The following is a 19834-nucleotide window of genomic DNA, read 5'->3' as shown; positions in this document are numbered from 1 at the left end:
AGTAAGAATTAGTATTACAACTATCTCAAACTACACAAAGTACAATCTCAATCTCTTCCTAGGCAGGTAAAAGACAAGTAGTTTGAGCTACCACTGCAGTCACAACTGGCTCTCCACTAATCTTGCTAACTTTGTCCCCAAATAGACTCTTGTACTCATTAAATTCAGTCCTTTGAAGGATAATTTAAAGGAGTAAGGTGAAAACATTTTCACTCCCTTTTCTCTGTTTCCAAGTTCCTATAAAAGGAACTCATATTAGTGGAGGAGAGACCAAAGAGTAATTCATGTGAAAAATCTGAAACTACCAGTTGAATTATAGGAAAAAACTAAGGCAACTAAGCTTGCATTGCAATAGTCCTTAAGCCATCTTATCAGGTGAATCCCATTTTTCAAGTCGTTTTCAGCATAGCTAGTCATCCATGAAACTCTGATTTCATCATTCACCTGATGTTACCGTAATTGCCCCAAGTTTAGTCTCCTCCAGCTTTAGTAAATAAGCCCTTCCATGCTCCACAATTCAGAATCAAGGACTCTATTTACTTCATATTCACAGAACTTCAGAACAGACAAACTACATGAATTTAGGAATCTTAGGTTTGCCTTGTTTGCTACTAAAAGCCCAACACCAATGAAAGTACAGCACAGCAGGCACTTAAACATCTGCTGAGGCAATGACCCTCACTAACACAGACCAGCTCGAGAGAGAAGAATCCTACATCCATCGCTGAATCATGTTTCACAGTAAGTAAGTTGATACTTTGGACCCTACTTCCTCATTTCCAACACAGAAATACTGTCACTTGTTTCCCATTATGCTCAGGTACAAATTAGGTAATAGTAACATTTCAAACCACTTGAAAGCAGATTGCTCTATGAATTCAAAATGGCATTCTTTTGCAACAGGTCTTTCTTCACATGCCCATAAAAAACAATTTCCCCTTTTACTAGTAATCCAAATTTCCTATAGCAGATTTTAGAAAACAAAAATATGTCAATCATGTCTTAAAATAAAGAAATAAATCAAATGTTATAATTTCTATTTATCAACTGCTACTCAATAGAAATGACATAATACATATATACCAATGAAGAGTCCACACATATGGTCAACTGATTTTTAATAGAGGTTATTTCAAAGTGATTCAATGGGAAACAAACAGAACTGGGACGACTGGACATCTATATTAAAAATAAATAAATAAATAACCTCTCAACCCTTTCCTCATATCACACGCAAAAAAGACAACAGACATATAAATGTGAGCTAAACAATAAAATTCCTAAAAGGAAGCAGGAGAAACTCCTGTGATCTTGAGTTAGGCAAAGATTTCCTAGGACACAATAAAGCACAAACCTTGAAACAAAAATTAACCGATTTTACCTCAGAATTAAAAATGTCTACTCTTAAACACAGTTAAGAAAATGAAGACAAACCACAGACTGGGAGAAATTATTTGCAAAAGATTTGTATGATACAATACCCAAGTAGTATATAAAGAGTTCTTTCCAAAAAAAGAATTCTTCCAACTCAGACAAGTGAATTTTTGAATGGGCAAAAGATGTAAACAAACACCTCATCAAAGCACGTAAAAAGATAGGTGCTCAACATCATCATTAGAGAAATACAAATTCAAACTACAATGCAAATTCAAACTGTACACCCACTAACTAGAATGGTTAAAATTAAATTCTGTATCATTGATTGAAAGTTGTGCTGTCCATTATGGCAGCTAGTAGCCATATTTGTTATTTAAATTTAACTGAAATTAAATAAAACTTAAAATTCAGGTCCTTATCTGCACTAGCCACATTTCAAATGCTCGTTACTGGCCAGTTCCCACAAGGAACGGTGTAGACAGACACGTCCATTATCTCACAGCTGTACTGTACAGCACTGCTCCTCGACTTACACCACTAGGAAGTTAACTCTGACAGAACACAGATAACACAATTCAAACTCTGGCTCCCTCACTTACTGAGGACCTTGAGTAAATTATTTAATCTCAGACTAAGTTTCTTAAAACCATTAAATAGCATTTATTTCACAAGGTAATTGGGAAAAACTGAGATACTATACAAATATTAGTTGTGCCAAAAAGAAAATACTTCTGAGATCAAACCCATTCAAAGGGTGTATTCGAAGCAAGTTACAACTATCATCATAAGGAAAACAAAATGTAGTTGCTAAGAATATTTTCTAAGTTCCTGAAACAGAATAGTATTGTACTTCCCTCCAATCACCACCTTAAAAACTGTAGCTATGAACCATAATGGTAAGGAGTCTAGACTGTGGATACAGAATGTATACATCCAGAAATATCACTTACTGGTTATATGGGAAGTAACTTAAAATCTCCTGACTTCATTTTCTCATCTGTAACATGAGGACAATAGGACCTTCCCACACACAGTGTGTATGAGGCTTAAATTAGTTAATATACTTAAGAGACTTAGAACACTGCCTGGAACATGGTAAGCACTGATAAATATTATAGAGATCTGCTCATTATTATAGGTCTTGATATCCAGAACACAAAAAACTCCTACAACTCAACAACAAAAACAATCTGATTTAAAAATGGCCGAAGGACTTGAGTAAACTTTTCTCCAAAGAAGGTATACAAATTGCCTAAGCACATGAAAAGACATTACTAATCATTAGGGAAATGCAAATCAAAACCACAATGCCCTAGCTGGTGTTGGAAAGAATGTAAAGAAATTGGAACCCTTGTAGACAGCTGATGGAAGTAAAAAATGGTGCAGCCCCTATGAAAAACAAAGTTCCTGAAAGAATTACATAGAATTACCATACGATCCAGCAAATTTACTTCTGGGTATATAACCAAAAGAATTAAAAGCAGGGATTCAAACAGATATATGAACATCAATGTCCACAGCAGCACTGTAAGCAACCCAAGTGTCCATCAACAGATGAAAGGATAAACAAAATGTGGTATATACACACATTAAATTATCCTGTCTTAAAAAGAAAATTCTGATTCTGACACCTGCTACGACATGCATGAACCTCGAGGACATGATGCTGAGTGAAATAAGCCAGTCACGAAAGAACAAATAGTGCACAATGAGGTACCTAGTAATCAAATTCATAGAAATACAAAGTAGAATGGTAATTGCCAGGGGCTGGGAAGAGAGAAAAAATTGCAAGTTAATGCTTAATTAGATGCAGTTCTGGAGATGGACGGTGGTAATGGCTGTACAACATTGTAATGTACTAGATGCCACTGAACTGTATGCTCAAAAGTACCACAAAATGGTCAATTTTATGTTTATTGCCCCTCATACACTGTTTGGGAGATTAGTGTGAAGGGGGTGGGAAATCCCTCCATCTCATACATTGGTTAGAAAGGTAGAAGGATTTAAACCTTCTAAATTCATTTAAATTTAGAACACACTTTCTTCTCTAAATTTATAATAGTTCAACTTCCTATTTGTGGGGTGAAAACTTTAGCTAGTTATGTTGACAATTATGGGGTGTGAAGGATTACCTCCTACTGTGATTTTTAATATGTCACAAATAACTCTGAAAAAAGACGGTGTCTAACTCCACTCCCCTGGATGCAGCCTAGATTTAATGATCTGCTTCTAAAGAAAAGAATGTGACTTCTACGAATAGGTAGGTTATAAAGGGCACCACACCTCACCTATCCCCTTTCTCAAGTCACTTGCTCTGGGAGGCACAGCTGCCATGCTGCAAAGAAACTCAAGCAGCTGGCCAGGCCAGCGTGGCTCAGTGGTTGAGCATCGACCTATGACCAGGAGGTCACGGTTCGAATCCAGGTCAGAGCACATGCCCGGGTTGAGGGCTGAATCCCCAGTGTGAGGCATGCAGGAGGCAGCCGATCCATGCTTCTCTCTCATCATTGATGTTCCTATCTCTCTCTCCCTCTCCCTTACTCTCTGAAATAAATAAATATTTTTATAGAAATAAACTCAAGCAGCTGGATGGAGACATCCACACAGGGTAAAGAACTAAGTCCTTCAGACAACAGCCAGCATCAACCTGCCAGCCAATGAGACCACCACTTGGAAGGAGACCCTCCAGCCCGTCAAGCCTTCATTGGCTGCAGCCCTGGTCAATGTCTTAAGATTTTATGAAAGACCTGGAGGGAACCAGAACCACTCAGCTAAACTCCCAAATTTCTCACCTACAGAAACAATGCTGAAAAAACACTATTCTTTAAAAACTCACTCATTAAGAGGATATATATTTATGTCCACTGAAAAGCAAACTAATTTAACTAGGATGCAAGTGTAAAAGATAACTTCCTGAAGATTTTTCATTTTTAGAATTTTTAAAAATCTATTTACAAGTTCTGTCTCTCAAAGGAAACAACCTATTTAAGTAGGAGGTTAAAACTCTTGTTCTTGCTAAAAAGATGCAGAAACAAACAATTACTTGAAGGGATACAGAGCAAAAGCTTATAACTGATAGGTGGGACAACTGACAAAAAGGAAAAAAGCAAGCAGATAAAACTTAAAAAAAAAGAGAGAGAGAGAGAGATCCAACCACTGAAGGTTTATCAGTAATTCTAACTTTTGTTTCTCGTGAGGGTTCTACTGAAAATTATGGACCTGATCCCCAGGAAAATACATAAGCACCCCTAAAATTATCCATTTCAGAGAATTCTCTAACTATACTGTCTTCCACACCCCTCACGCAGCCAAAAAGAATTCATGTTAGAAATTCCTGACACACAAAACATTGGGAGGTTAGAAGAGGCAGGGAATACATCTCTTTCCAACCTACACTCCCTAAGCATGCCAAATGCACAACCCTAAGGGCTGCTAAAATAACAAAACCAAAAGCTATACTTTAGATAGGTTCTCTGGCCACAGGAGAGACTATGTGGACAAGAGAATGGAACTATAGGCAAAAAGGTGAGTTAACAGGTGATTTCCTTGGACAAGGACCAAGCTAGAATAACAAATGAAACTGGAAATGTGGAGGCAGGCCCGAATAAGTATTGCAGGTCAGGCAATTAAAATCAACAAGAGCCCTAGCCAGTTTGTCTCAGTGGATAGAGCGTCAGCCTGCGGACCGAAAGGTCCCGGGTTCGATTCCAGTCAAGGGCACATGCCTGGGTTGCAGGCTCGATCCCCAGTAGGGGGCGTGCAAGAGGCAGCTGATCAGTGATTCTTTCTCATCATTGATGTTTCTATCTCTCTCCCTCTCCCTTCCTCTCTGAAATCAGTAAAAATGTTTAAAAATAAATGCAACAAAGTAAAAATATTTTTAAAAATAAATGAGAAAAAGTAATTTCAGAGACTATGATAAATACTGATTTGACATGTAAAATGTATTAAGCAGAATCTTAAAATATAGAAAACTTTACATCTATATTACAGTCCATAATTAACAAAATCAGTTTTATTAAGAACTAAGGCCAAAAGAGGTTACGTGAATATACAAGGTCACATGGGCCCTTTTCTAAATATTACAAATCCTAAACCAAAAACCTTTCTAAATCCCAGACATTCCTCACTTTCTACATCACTGCCCTTACCTGGATCTAACTTGTCACCTAAACATTTTCATCAAAAATTAAACAGAAAAGGTGGTTGCATCTAATACAATTAGATAATTTGGCCTGGGTTTAGGTTCTATCCTCACTTGCTAATTTTACTTTCAGATTAGAGATTTTCGTCTTTATTCCCTTCTCCTGTAACTCTCTAAATTTTATTTTCTTCTTTCTGTTCACTCCTGTTCTTTCCTTATTATTTCCCATCAGTCTTATTTTCCTACTAGTCCTCCCTTTCTCAATTCTAAAGTGTCAACACCTATAGACACAAAAATCCATGTAGTAATCTCAATTCAAAACCAGAGAAAAAGGAAAACCAAGTTAACATGCATTTAGCTCCACACCTGGGCAAAGAGTCAAGGGTGCGTGAGATCTTAATATAACCTGACACATTTTAATACTTTGCTAACCCAAGTTATTACTAACAACAGCAAAACCAACAACAGTTTCTCTTCTATCTTTTAGCTTGTCTCCAAATAGCAATCAAAATGAACTACAAAGAAGCAGCATATGAAAAGAAAAACAAAAATATCAGGATAATTCGCAAATACAATTGAGCTAATAAAGTAAAATCCACAAAGCAGTGTTAAGTATGGTACAATGATCACTAGTATAAGCATGGGGCTTGGAGATTTGGTCACGATGCCAATCTATCCTTGGCCCTAACCAAGTTAACTCTGCCCCCATCTCAGTCTCCCTAAATCTTGGTTTTCTCACCTATGCCACCGTAACAATACTTTTCTCATACGATTATGGTTAGAATTAAGATATACCATGTAGCCCTAACCGGTTTGGTTCAGTGGCTAGAGCGTCGGCCTTCGGACTCAAGGGTCCCAGGTTCGATTCTGGTCAAGAGCATGCACCTTGGTTGCGGGCACACACCCAGTAGGGAGTGTGCAGGAGGCAGCTGATGGATGTTTCTAACTATCCCTCTCCCTTCCTGTCTGTAAAAATATCAATAAAATATATATTTTTTAAAAGATATACCATGTAAAGTACAATGCAAAACATGACACAATCACTATCTATAAATGTTAGCCATTGTGATAGTTATTTTTAGACCTATAGTTTAGGCACAAGAGGAAAAAATGGGAGACGAGATAGGAGAAAAAGAGGTACTTACGGGGGTTATGGATAAGCAGGAGCCCAGTCACTGTTCCAATAACTACTAATACTATATATTTCAATGCCAAGAAAATATTTATCAAAACAATCAAGTAAGGCTCGGCTGAGCATTCAACTGTGAACCAGGAGGTCACAGTTCCATTCCTGGTCAGGGCACAAGGGGCTGTGCAGGAGGCAGCTAATCAATGATTCTCTCTCATTGATGTTTCTCTCTCCCTCTCCCTCTCTGAAATCAATGAAAATATATTGAATTAAAAACAAACAAAAAAACCACCATTCAATCCCGTAGAATATTAAAAAATACTTCACGCCCTAGCCAGGTAGCTCAGTTGGAAAGAGCTTCATTCTGATACACCAAGGTTTCAGGTTCAAACAGGGTTCAGGCACATACAAGACCCAAGCAATGAATGCATTATTATAAGTAAAACAACAAATCCGATGTTTATCTGTCTCTCTCCCCCTAAAAAATCAATCAATTTTTTAATATATTTTATTGATTTTTTACAGAGAGGAGAGAGAGGGAGAGAGAGTTAGAAACAGTGATGAGAGAGAAACATCTATCAGCTGCCTCCTGCACACCCCCTACTGGGGATGTGCCCACAACCAAGGTACATGCCCTTGACCAGAATCGAACCTGGGACCCTTGAGTCCGAAGGCCGACGCTCTAGCCACTGAGCCAAACTGGTTAGAGCCAGTCAATCAATTTTTAAAAATAAAAGGTAATTCACTCACACAAAAAATTCTAGTATGGCAATTAATATTCACTTTTTTAAATATATTTTTACTGATTTCAGAGAAGGAGGGAGAGAAACATCAACGATGAAAATCATTGATCGGCTGCCTCCTGCAGGCCCCCAACTGGGGATGGAGCCCGCAACCCGAGCATATGCCCCTGACCAGAATCGAACCCTGGACCCTTCAGTCCACAGGCCGACTGCTCTGTCCACTGAGCCAAACCAGCTAGGGCGGAGCTAAGATCTTAAGAAATCATTTGAAATAAAACGACTTCCACAAGTTTAAAAAACTAAATTTCTATGATAGATTTAAATGTTAAAACTTATGCCTTAAAACAAGCTACTTCATGAAATATAATATTAAAAACCAAGCCCTATAAGGTTTTAAACATGAATAATTTTGGGGGGTTTTTTCCTACCAATCTAGAAATCCATAAAGCCTAAGGTGAATAATAACCATATGTACCTTCTTACTTTAGGAGCACAAAAAATTAAAATTTGAACTGTTTGATCTGAAATAGTCTTAAACCTTAACTCTTTCTGCATTTAAAATTAATAGTTGTTTTCAGATTGTCCAGAGCAGTATTATTGGGAGAAACTGAAAGGTTCCAAGAATAACAAAGGATAAATTGACCCTTATTACATTTTACAAATGTCCATTTGACATGCTCACCATATAGTACTTACAAATTCCAACAGGACTGCACAAGAAGGTGCTGGGTTTTTCTCTGTTATCTTTGTGTTTTCCAGTTTGTTTTTTTATTTTGTATCCTCTGAAATAAAATCCAAGTTCTTTGAAGATACTTAACCTATGACTATTTGACATAGAGTTACTTCAAGTCAGCTACCCATACTTCAGTTTTAAAGTTTTCATATGGCTATCTCCAGAATTAGCCAAGTTCCTTGGATTTAAGATTACAAAGTCTTCTTTATTATTCCATGTACTTGTCAGTGTTGTACTTATCCACTCGAGATGAAATATCCAATTTATGGCCCAAAAAGCAAAAACAAAAAGAAAATTTCACATCTGAAGAGCATTCCTGAGCAGCATTAACAGAGACGCAGCTATCTCAACACTGCCATGCTGCTGGGAAACCGCAACATCTTAAATTTCCACGTAAATAAAAGATAAAAGGAAAAAAACTGTTCTCTTTCAGTGTCTTCATTTAGAGAAGCTGTCCCATTGTGACATGAAAAGGGCTGAGGTCAGAAATTCCTAAAAGTTTTAGTAAGGGTGAACATAAACTGCCATGGAACTTCAGCAATATTTAAACAGTAATTGGAAACTTCCGAAACTACCCAATGCGCAAATCAAGCGTATCTTACAGTTTCGGCTGAAAACACCACAGGGGTGGGGAAGGCCCCCCCCAAAAAAACACAAACACACACAAAACACAAAGCAGCAGCTGGAACACTTTAACCGGTTATATAATCCGTTTGAACCAAAATACTGACGAACGCCGGGTTTCCGTTTAAGCAGCGTGCGGGGCTGTTCGCTATCAATTCGCTTCAGAGATGATTCTCGCCAATTTCAGTAAACTTCTGGGGCAAAATCATCCAAAAGCACTGTAATTCCAAAATGGCCACTTGAACTGTCCGGGGCCTTGGACACAAACCCTAGAAGAGGATCCTCATACCTGAGTAATTTCGATCACCTGTAAAAGTTGAGTAAAAAAAACAAACAAACTTGCATTACACCGAGGTTTGAAGGGGAGCTGGAAATTCACCCGGGAGAGCGGGGCCACCTCGGCGGGGAGCCCCGGGTCTGGAGGGGGCTGAGCCGGGGCCGGAGGGGGAAAGGGCTCCCCAGTGGGGGCGGGGGGCGCGCGGAAGGCAGCGTCGGTGCCCACGGGCAGGGGCGCGGGTCGCGCGGTTATGTAAGGAAACCACACTTCCCGGCGCGCGTTACCACCGAGGGGAGCGCCAGCGCAGGGGACCGTCCGCGGGGCCCGCCCAGGCAGCGGGAGGAGGAGGACAGGTGCGGGGCCACCGCCGTCCCTGCCACTCGGGCAACCCGCCCCGCGGAGCTGCAGGGCCGAGGGCCGAGAGGGGGCCGGGAGCGACCCCTGCCCGAGCCGGCCTCCGCGGGGCAGAGCGCGCTCCGGCTCCCGGGACGCAGGAAACAGCTCCTTCCGGCGCGCCCGCCCGCCCGCCCGCCACGCAGGGCCGCTCAGACCCGGGCGGGAGCGGCCGAAACCGCGGCCGAGGCCCCGGCCCGCCCCGAGCGCCCGGCCCGGCCCGGCCCCGCCGTCCCGCCGCCCGACCCACGCAGCCGCGCAAGGCCCCGCGCCGGCCCGCTCTCGACTCCGCGCTCCCGCACCCCGTCCGCGGGCACCTCGCACCGCGCGCCGCCAACGCCGCCCCGACCCCGGCCCGACGCCCACTCGCCACCCGCCGACGCCGGCGCGGGCCCCGACCCCCGTTACCTTCTGCCCCCGCAGGTGCCCGGCCTGGGGTGCGGGCGCTGGGTCCGGGACGAGGCTCTCGGTACTTTGAATAATCCCCTTTTGCCGCTTTTCCCTCCCCCACAACCAGTCTCCGTCCCAAAATGGCGCCGACCCGGTCCGCAATATTCTGGGACAAGTCTCGCGAGATAAGGGACGGCGGCGAGGCCGGGACGGAACTGGAGGGCCGAGGGGAAGGGAAGGGAGGCGGGGCGCGGACCAGCAGGAGCTAGGCCGGGTGTGGAGACAGCGCCGCGAGCGCAGGAGCCGACTGGGCGGGGCCGCACGGGGAGCTCCTCCACCTCGGAACCTTCCGGCCCGCGCAGCCGCACACGCCCCGCCGGAGACGCCCCGCCCTCTACGCCGGCGGCGGGGGAGGGGCGGGGCGCGGCTACGCCCGGGGGCGGGGCTACGCGGGGGCGGGGCCGCGAGGAGGCCCCCAGGCTGGCGCGGGAGGCGGGGCTCCGCGCGGTGACGTCAGCAGCAGCTGGAGCGGGGATTACCCCCTGCTGCTGACGTGCGCGCCCGGAACAATCGGGAAGGTTCGGTGGAAGGGGATTCCCCGCCCCCCGCCCCCCGATCCTCTCCGCGGGCCCTTGCCCCGCCCGGGGCCGCCCAGCGCCGCCCAGCGCCTACCCCGCCGTGTCGGAACGCCGCGCCTCCCGCTGGGTCCAGCGCTGGGCCGGGCGGACGCGGGTCACGTACTCGCGATGCGCGGTTCCCCGCGGGAAGCGCGGGCGGTGCTGGCCCGGCGTCCCGGCGCCGATGCGCACGCCCTTCGCCGCGGGAGCCGGTGCTGCCGCCGCAGGACGCTGCTGGGCGCTGGGCGCGGACTCCGGGATCAGTGGGCCGGGGGGTGAGGGGGCCGAGCCGCCCACGCGGCTTTAAGTGAATGTCGTGGCGGGCGCTTCGCTGTAAGGGAAAACCCTGGGACACCTGAGAAGCTAGCCTCGCAGGGGGACGGCGAGCCGCTGGGGCGCCCGGGGGGAGGGGGAGGGAAAGCCCAGAGAACCAGTATGTATGTGTGTATATCAACAATAACAACAGGGCCGTATGCTGATTAGACCCGACAGCCCGACGTCCTTCCGGATGTCCTTCCTTCCGGATGTCCTTCGGGACAAAGCGGGGTGGCTGCCAGGGCCCAGGGCAGGCAGCAGCGTGGGGTGATGGGGGCAGCGCCCTCCCTGATAGGACCGGTGGCCTCCCCCAGACACAAGCCAGACTGCGGCTCAGGCCCGGTGTGCAGCGGGAGCCAGCCTAAGCCTTCAGGAGGACATCCCCTGAGGGCTCCTGGACTGTGAGAGGGACACACACACACACACACACACACACACACACGCGCGCGCGTGTGCACGAATTCTCATGCACTGGGCCTCTATAGTAAGGTGACCAGACGTCCCGCTTTTGGCGGGACAGTCCCGATTTTTAACAATTGGTCCCGCGTCCCGTGGCATTTTAAAAAAGTCCCGATTTTTGGAAAGAATGCACGACAAGCTAAGGAACGGCGGGAGAACGGGAAGGGAATATACGGTTTTCGGCGGCCATGTGGCTATTTAGCCAGGATATGAGTTTTATATTATTTTTGTTTATTTTATAATGTTAAACTTTAATAATAACAAATAATTGTTGAGAACTGATTATGGAGAACTGCTTATCAAAGCTCGCATTGTTGATCAGTTGTTAGAATTCGACCACCATTGTTTGGACTTAACGAACAATGGCATTTTTTGGGATTGGCAACGACGAAAACATTTTGTAACTGTCTCTCAGACGATACACATCGTACTGCGTGCTAGTAAGCTAGTTAAACAAGTGATGTCATTAAAAATCAGCTATTCAGATAATTTAGGTTATTTATTTATTTATTTCATAAATACATAAATTTTCTTGAATTTAGCAGACAGTACTCGTATTATTTATATTTTATAGTGGCGGCAAAAAGTCTAGCACCGGCCTTGAAAGTGACACAACTTACGTTACGGCAAATTCAGAGGAAAAATAATACAAGTTAGTATTGTTATTATTTAGAAAGAAATATAGGATTAAAATAATTTTTAAAATATAGTTACTTTATAACAATCAAATTAATTTATAAACTAACAATAAAATATGTTCACATAATTATGTACCTACTTACTGTGTTTTTAAGCAATATGTATATAATAATTTATAATATAATTTTAAATTATTTTTTTAGATTTTTAACATAATAAGAAAAGAGGATGCAAATTCAATGATGATCTAAGAAGTGAATTTCCTTTTATTAAAAAAAACAAAAGCGATTACAATATAGACTAAATTTTTAATCAAGAACACCCCCCCTCCCCCGGCCCGAAACCGGTTTGGCTCAGTGGATAGAGCATCGGCCTGCGGACTCAAGGGTCCCAGGTTCGATTCCGGTCAAGGGCATGTACATTGGTTGCGGGCACATCCCCGGTGGGGGGTGTGCAGGAGGCAGCTGATCAATGTTTCTCTCTCATCGATGTTTCTAACTCTCTATCCCTCTCTCTTCCTGTCTGTAAAAAATCAATAAAATATATAAAAATAAAAAAGACACCCCCCCCACCCCACCCCCACCCCCTGGTCAATGGTGTCCCGCTTTACCAATGTTAAAATCTGGTCACCTTACTCTATAGAGATATAGATATAGATATAAACTTTAAAAAAAACAACCGAATCTAGCAGCCATTTCTGCTCTGGGGCCGCTCATGCAAACTGCAGAGGATAAGCCTAGACCAGTGGTCGGCAAACCGTGGCTCGTGAGCCCAAACCGGTTTGCCGCTCTGTTGACTAATGAGTTTGCCGACCACTTGCCTAGACAAACTGCCTGCCTGCCTGCAGAGTTCTTATAAAGGGAGTTCCTAGGATTCTACTTCTCCCAATAGGACTGAAGCCTCCCCCAACCAATGGAAACTTCGCAGCTCCAACTAATCACATGGCTGTATTCTGGCCAATCAGGACAGTGCCTTTTGGGTCAATCATGAGGACAGACCAATCAGGGATCAGGAGTGGGGACTTCTGTCTATATAAGCCAGCTTCCTGATGGCTGTGAGAGCACACTTTGCCTTTCCTCTACCCTTATCCTGCGAAGATGTTCTTTATCACTGTCCCTGCACTTACCACCCTAGATTGAAATTGCCAATTTTCTTATCTGTCTCTATCATTGGACTGAAAGGTCTTTGAATACAGCCAGTAGGTCTTCTTCATGTCTATTCATAGCAACTAGTACACTTTTAGGCAGAGTAAATTCTCCAGTATTTATTTATTTTTTTATTATTATTATTATTTTGTCAATCCTTACTGGAGAATATTTTTCCACTGATTTTCTTTTTGGAGAGAGCAGAAGGGAGGAGGAAAGACAAAGAGAGAGAAACATCAGTGTGAGACAGACACATCAATTGGTTGCCTCCCCCATGGGTCCTGACCAGGGCTACAATCCAGCCCGAAAGGGAGGTACTTGCCCTTGACCGGACTTGAACCTGGGACCTTCAGGCCACAGACCAACGCTCTATCCACTAAGCCAAACTGGCCAGGGCTCTCCAGGATTCATTAAATACATGACTTCCCACCTTTAGTATTGTTTCAGTCACTCACTACCTGTATTCTCAGAATTTCCCTTGTTGAACATTCTGCACCATTATTATTCCCTTTCATTATAAATTGCCTTTCCCCTCCCCACTCTCTACTTTGAAAATTCTTATTCTTATCCCTAGAGACCCTGTTCAAAGAACACTCATGTGAACAACCATCCAGTAAAACTCAGAACTTACTCCTCTGGACTCTCACAAGGCTCTGCACTCACTTTTATCGCTATTTGTTCCTCCTGTTCCCTTTTCTATATACTGTATATATGTGTTTTTTTTTGTTTTAAATATATTTTATTGATTTTTTTACAGAGAGGAAGGGAGAGGGATAGAGAGTTAGAAACATCGATGAGAGAGAAACATCGATCAGCTGCCTCCTGCACACCCCCTACCGGGGATGTACCCGCAACCAAGGTACATGCCCTTGACCGGAATCGAACCTGGGACCCTTGTGTCCGCAGGCCGACGCTCTATCCACAAACCGGTTTCGGCTATATGTGTTTTTTAATTAATTTCAGAGAGGAAGGGAGAGGGAGCTTAAGTTAGAAACATCAGTGATGAGAGAGAATCACTGATCGGCTCCTCCTGCACGCCCCCTACTGGGGAATCAAGCCTGCAGCCTGGGCATGTGCCCTGACCGAAATCGAACCCAGGACCCTTCGGTCTGCAGGCCGACGCTCTATCCACGGAGCCACACCGGCCAGGGCTGTTCCCCTTTCTAGATGGTGAGATCCCGGCCTGGGACACTGCCCCTCACCCAAAGCTCAGCCTGTAAAAGGGTGGACGGGCGGCTGAAGCATCCAGAACCCACTTGGCTCCGGTCCCCGAGCACCAGCCCAGCCCGGCGGCCTCTGGGCGCCTGCCGGGTGCACAGGCTCTTTCCTACTCTCTGTCCACCCGGACTGTGGCCCTGCTTTTGCCCTCCTGGGTCACAGACGGCCCGAGCTGATGCTCTGGTATCCTACTTCAGGAGAAAGTCAGAAACGGACACAGCCTTTCTCCTATCATCAAACATATGCGCATGCTCCTCTTCCTCTCTGGCAAGTTTCACAATTTTGTGCTGATCTCTTTAATGGGTCCCTCGCCTCAGTGGGTTTCACAGGGGAGAGCCCATGCCCTCTCGTCCCCTGCTGTGTCCCAGTGCCTGGGACCGTGCTGGGCACACATGTACCCCATAAGCACTACCTGGGTGAGCAAAGCACGGGAGGGCGGCAGCAACAACATTCTGAAGAGAAACGTTTTAGGGAGAATCCCGCTCTACAAGATAGAAAATATTTTCTTTTCAATGAAAAAATGTTACGTTAAAAAAAGTGAAAAGTGATAGAGTGTCGTTTTAACTTTGACAAGATGTGTGTCGTCTTTAATCATGATGACATCTGATGATAAATTTGATCAATAAATTGGTTATTTCAATTTTTTAAGCATAAAAGTAGTATGTGCTTGGTAGAGAAAGCTTCACAGACGCAGAAAAGCATAAGCAAGTGAAAATTCCCTATAATCCACCACCCAGAAACGACGGTCCTTAAATATTAATGTGTCCCTTCACGTAGTCCTTGCATATTTCTGTGTCATAGTGGATATACAGCTTGATATCCATTTTTTATTCCATATGTCCTAAAATTCCCCCTATTTAATCTGTTCTCTATTTTGTTTCTGTCCCATTTTAAGGATTAACATAACATTTGAGTTCTCTCCCATCACTGATGTTTCTATCTCTCTTTCTCCCTTTCTCTCTCTGAAATCAGTAAAAACATTTTTTCAGTAAAGATTTGATGGTAAGAAGGAAAGAGAAATGGCTGTCCAACATCCACTATCACTGCAGCAATGGGCAAAGGACACAGTGGACAGACAACCACATAGACACGGCGGAGGGTGCGGAGGCCATGCTGAGACAATGAAGGACGTGTGCGCACACAGGACACCGCCTCAGGCCCAGTCTCCAGGCTGCCACGGCCTTTCCCGGCACCACAGGTAGCTGAGCGGACTGTGTTGGGAACGGCCCCGCCCAAGGTCAGGTCCCGAGTGACCCTAATAGATGTGTCCTCAATGCAGGCCGCTGGGCTCACTCGGGAGGACGCCTGGAGGGGTGTAGTGGCTCCAGCACAGGGGGGTCCGTGGGGACCTGGACGCTGCCCCAGGCAAACAAGGCCGACAGAAGCGGGAAGGACAGACTGCGGTCGGTCAGCGGTGCTGTCCAGCAGGGGAGCGTCCTGGGTGGCCCAACTGGACGCCCATCATGCCGAGGTGACCGGACGTTTCGAAGGGAGAATGCAGGCTGGGGAGGGAGCGGAGACTCGGGGAGTCCGGGAAATGAGAAATTACAAGAATCCGGAGGGGTTGGTGCATGGAGTCCCAGCTGGTGTGTAACTGCCCTTATCGCCGTGGGACTCCTACCTCCCGGAGCGGGGGCGGTGCGGCCGGAACGGCCAGCTCTCCTGGCCATGCCGAGCTTCCTCAGGCCGGCACTGGGCCATCCTGGCCTTGAACGTCGGAACGGCTGTCGGTGTTGGTTCACGTCTTTATTGGCCAAGGTCGAGGCCTGGCCGAGAAAGGGCTCCGAGGCGGCTGGCTAGAGTCTGGTCAGGGGGGGACTCGGTCAAAACTAGGGGTGGAGGGCGGGTCACACGTGGCCAGGACAAAAGCCAGTAAGAGCCTGCAAATACGGTTTCTAAAGTTAGACCTGTTCAGGGTGGGGCGGTTTATGAAGCCTCTGGAAAGGGGCCAGCCTGTGGCCTCTGTCTGCTCCAGAGGGCCCCCTATCTGTCACAACCCCACAAGTCCCCGCCGCCCCACAGCCAGGCCTCCTCGCCCACCCCCTCCGAATTCAACACCAGGGGGCGATGCAACCTCACAACCCCTGGGGAGGAGCAAAATGGAGAAAAAACTGACCTCGCCCTCCTCCCACCACAGGCTTAACACCTGGAGGAATGGAACGTGAGGGAGGGGAAAGCTTCAGTGGCTGAGCTCGGGGATAGAGGTGAGGGGGCAGACTGGCCGATATCGCAGCTGAAAGTGACTGAAGATGCGACAGATCACGCCCAGGACGCTGTCCTGAGACAGACCCATTCTAGAGAGAGGGATTCCACGCACAGATCTGGGACGGGAGCGGGTGTTTTCTGTTTGCACGCTACCAAGCCTCGTGCATTTCTGTAACGGCTCATGCGCCCTCCCTCCTCCACCACCTCCTCTTCCAAACGTCCCCCGACCATGAGCCCGTTTGCATACACGAAACACAGGTGCGCCGGCAAATAGGTGCGCTCACGTGCAGCCGGGAGCTGCCCTGGTTTCCGTGATGTTCTGAAGGGTCCGTGGATCACAGCGTGAAGAGCTCTTACCTGTGGCCGGCGGGTCCTAGCCCTCCATATCCATGCCCTCCTCCCACGTTTAACAATAACATGTTGTGGTGCCCCTTCCTACAACAAACTGGAAGGGATTTGTCATAAACACACAGCCCAGCGTGTGCCTGCGCAGCCCCTGGAACGCCTAAGGGCGTGGTCGGATGTCTGTCCCGTCGCAGAACCAGACAATGGGCCCAGGAGGGCTGCGCGGTGCTGAGCCTCGAGCCACCACATGAAGGCGTGACTGGTGGTCGTGTTGGCTCCTCAGAAACGGACTCTGAAGCCAGAGGTCGGCACTGCCCTGGTCGGCACCAGGGAGGTCACTGGGCGGGTGGCCCTGCCGTCCCCTGAGGACGGGGCTTGTAACAACCAGCCCGCTGTTTCCATCCGTGTCACCTCCTCCTCCCGCTCGCTCTGTCCACGGTCCCAGCTCCCCAGAGCGCCTCTCGGGGCAGAATCAGAGGCTGCCGACTCCAATCCAGTTTGCGCTCAGATACAGTTAACATTTTGAACACGCCTCAGTGTTTGGAGTCATTGGCTGCCAAAGCCCCAAAGGCGGATGGTAACACGTGTGGACACTGATTGGAGCAGCTCTGGGCGAGCTGCCACCGTGTTGTTTTCTAAAGTCCTGTATGCTTCACCGCTGGCCGGCGTGGCTCAGTGGTTGAGTGTAGACCTAGGAACCAGGAGGTCACGGTTCGCTTCCTGGTCAGGGCACATGTCCGGATTGCTGGCTCGAAACCCAGCGTAGGGTGTGCAGGAGGCAGCCAATCCATGATTCTCTCTCTTTATGGTTGTTTCTCTCTCTCCCTCCCTTCTTCTCTGAAATCAATAAAAATATATTTAAAAATTTTAAACATTCTGCATGTTTCTTAGTAGTTTCCCACAAAGGGAAGTACCCTGGGCTTTTTGTTTGTTTGTTTAAAATATATTTGTATTGATTTCAGAGGGGAAGGGAGAAGGAGAGAGAGAGAGAGAAACAGCAATGTTAAGAATCATTGACCAGCTGCCTCCTGCACACCCCACACGGGGATCGAGCCCACAGCCCGGGCCTGTGCCCTGACCAGGAATGGGACTGTGACCTCCCGGTTCCTAGGTCGACACTCAGCCACTGAGCCCTGCGGGCCGGGTGGAAAGCACCGATCTCCTTGGCTTTACCAGCTCTTGCTTTCCTAGCAAATTCAACATCCGTTACAGCCAAGCCAGAAATACTCAGTGTCCGTCTTTGAAAGAAGGTGGGTTGGCTGAATGTAAGTTTACTGAATGCGCTCTCTGTAACAATCAGAACGCCCGCCCGCACACTTCCCAGATGCCCTCAGGGCAAATCAGCTATCGGCTGGCCTTGGCGAAGGTTGTGAAGGTCGGGTCACCTCCCGCCCCCTCCCGCCTTTCCCTCCGGCTCTGGCTCCTGCCCACCCCGCCCTCCACTCCCCCCTGAAGGAGAATTCCGGCTCGGCTCGGGAGAGGAACCGCCTCACAGAAATGCTAATGATTGAGGAGATCTCATGATCCGACTATCGGAGAAGGCCAAACCCTGGTGGACTCTCGGATGCTCTAAAGCTCCCAGAACCGTCACCGCCTCGCCTGGGTCTCAGCCTTTCCTTCGTGGGGACCTGGCTTTCGGGGGAGCATCTCCCTGCGTGGGGGACTCTCCTGTAAAAGGCCCAGAGCCGTGCTGACGGCCCAATCACAGATGACAAGTCTCCTAACTCGGGGATCTCTGACTTCTGGGCCCGCTTCTCCCACGCCCCTCAGCACCGACTCCCAGCCCTCACCCTCCCTTCAGGCCTCTGACCCCCCTCACTGGGGCTCCCAGCGCCCAGCTCACTGAGATCCCTGACGGACACAGTCCTTCCATCCTCTGGCCTCGATCACTTGCCAAAACAGCTTTCCAGAGCGGCAGCAGCTGGCCCGTCAGGGAGGAAGCCCCGCTGAGACCGCGTGGAGACCCACCACTCCGCCGCCTTTCCAGCCTGTAGAGTGTTTGTATTTGAGCCAAACTGAGGACATGCAGGAAGGCAGGATTGCAAATGCTCCGGACAGTGACCTTAGAAGGTTACATGAGCCCGCCCGGCCCGCGTGGCTCAGTGGCTGAGCGTCGACCTATGAACCAGGAGGTCAGGGTTCGATTCCCGGTCAGGGCACATGCCCGGGTTGCAGGCTCCATCCCCAGTGTGGGGCATGCAGGAGGCAGCTGATCCATGATTCTCTCTCATCATAGATGTTTTTCTCTCCCTCTCCCTTCCTCTCTGAGATCAATAAAAACATGAAGAAAGAAGATTCCATGAAGGTGGGAGAAGGCAAGGAGGGCAGGGAACAAGATAATGGCTCTGTGTAGGGTGGCCGTGCCCCGAGGGGTCTCAGAAACAGGCCTCTCAAAGGTGTGCTAACCTCCAGGCACAGGAATAAGGGATGGGGCTGCCCAGTGCAAAGGTCGCCTTTCACTACTGCCCGAGGCGTGGCCTCCCCACGGCCTGGCCAGCTAGGAATTTATGGATCAGCTCTCCCCGTGAGGTGACCGCAGGCTCCATTTACTCCTGAGCCCCTTCTTTCCCAGGTGCCTCTGCTGCCTGCCCCGTGACCAGCCCAGAATCTGAAACCCCTGCCTCCTGGGGAATAGCCACGCCCTCCCTCCATCGCGTAAGAACCAGGAGTACAACGTTACTCACCCAGGAGGTGCACCTGGGTCAGAGGAAACTGGCAGAAATTTCTGTAGAAACTTTATTGCCCATAAATTGGGCGAAGAAATAAATTTGCCAAAAGCATTCTGCTACCTACAGACCCAAAGGAAAAGGAAAATTGTTTTATGGGAGTGCATAGTTTTTTGAAGTGAATGGCTCTGTTCATTAAAATGGCCAAGTTCTGGAAGATGTTAGATGAATTAAACATGTTGCATAAATGATCACCATTTGTGTTCTAAGGATCTGATTATCCTAAAATCGTACCCTGTGCCTCTGTGCCAATGTCCTTGGTGGCCCCTGACTGATCTGGGAACCTGATGTCGCTTGCTTTCTGTTCTGTTCTCTTCTTTTATAGCAGAATGACAAGCCAGGGTATAAGAATACT

The 19834-nt window shown here is 47.2% G+C and overlaps 1 protein-coding gene and 1 long non-coding RNA gene across 6 annotated transcripts in view; one reads left to right on the top strand and one right to left on the bottom strand.

Annotated features, from left to right (window-relative positions):
* Nucleotides 1–10048, bottom strand: part of GPBP1 (GC-rich promoter binding protein 1) — a 50758-nt gene extending 40710 nt beyond the window's left edge. Inside the window, exons 1-2 of one of the 4 annotated variants that reach the window (XM_054715372.1) lie at nt 9829–10048; nt 8076–9057 (exon numbers count right to left, since the gene is read on the bottom strand). The gene's annotated coding sequence lies outside the window, so the exon portion shown is untranslated. Of the gene's footprint in view, nt 1–8075; nt 9058–9828 lie in introns of those variants that run through there. The other 3 variants (XM_054715371.1, XM_054715373.1, XM_054715374.1) reach the window with 3 other exon arrangements.
* Nucleotides 10049–11775: 1727 nt separating this feature from the next.
* On the top strand, nt 11776–19631 carry LOC114229235 (uncharacterized). Of its 2 annotated transcripts, XR_008555730.1 has the most exons (4): nt 11776–11853; nt 15176–15401; nt 15483–15674; nt 19326–19631. It is a non-coding gene; the product is annotated as an uncharacterized LOC114229235 (long non-coding RNA). The 2 variants fall into 2 exon arrangements; XR_008555731.1 differs by lacking the exon at nt 19326–19631 and having other exon boundaries at nt 15483–15775.
* Nucleotides 19632–19834: the final 203 nt, after the last annotated feature.

This window comes from Eptesicus fuscus, chromosome 4, assembly GCF_027574615.1.
Source record: "Eptesicus fuscus isolate TK198812 chromosome 4, DD_ASM_mEF_20220401, whole genome shotgun sequence".
Lineage (NCBI taxonomy): Eukaryota > Metazoa > Chordata > Mammalia > Chiroptera > Vespertilionidae > Eptesicus > Eptesicus fuscus.
Note: the sequence above shows the minus strand (reverse complement) of the source record. Positions and strands in the feature narration are given on the sequence as shown.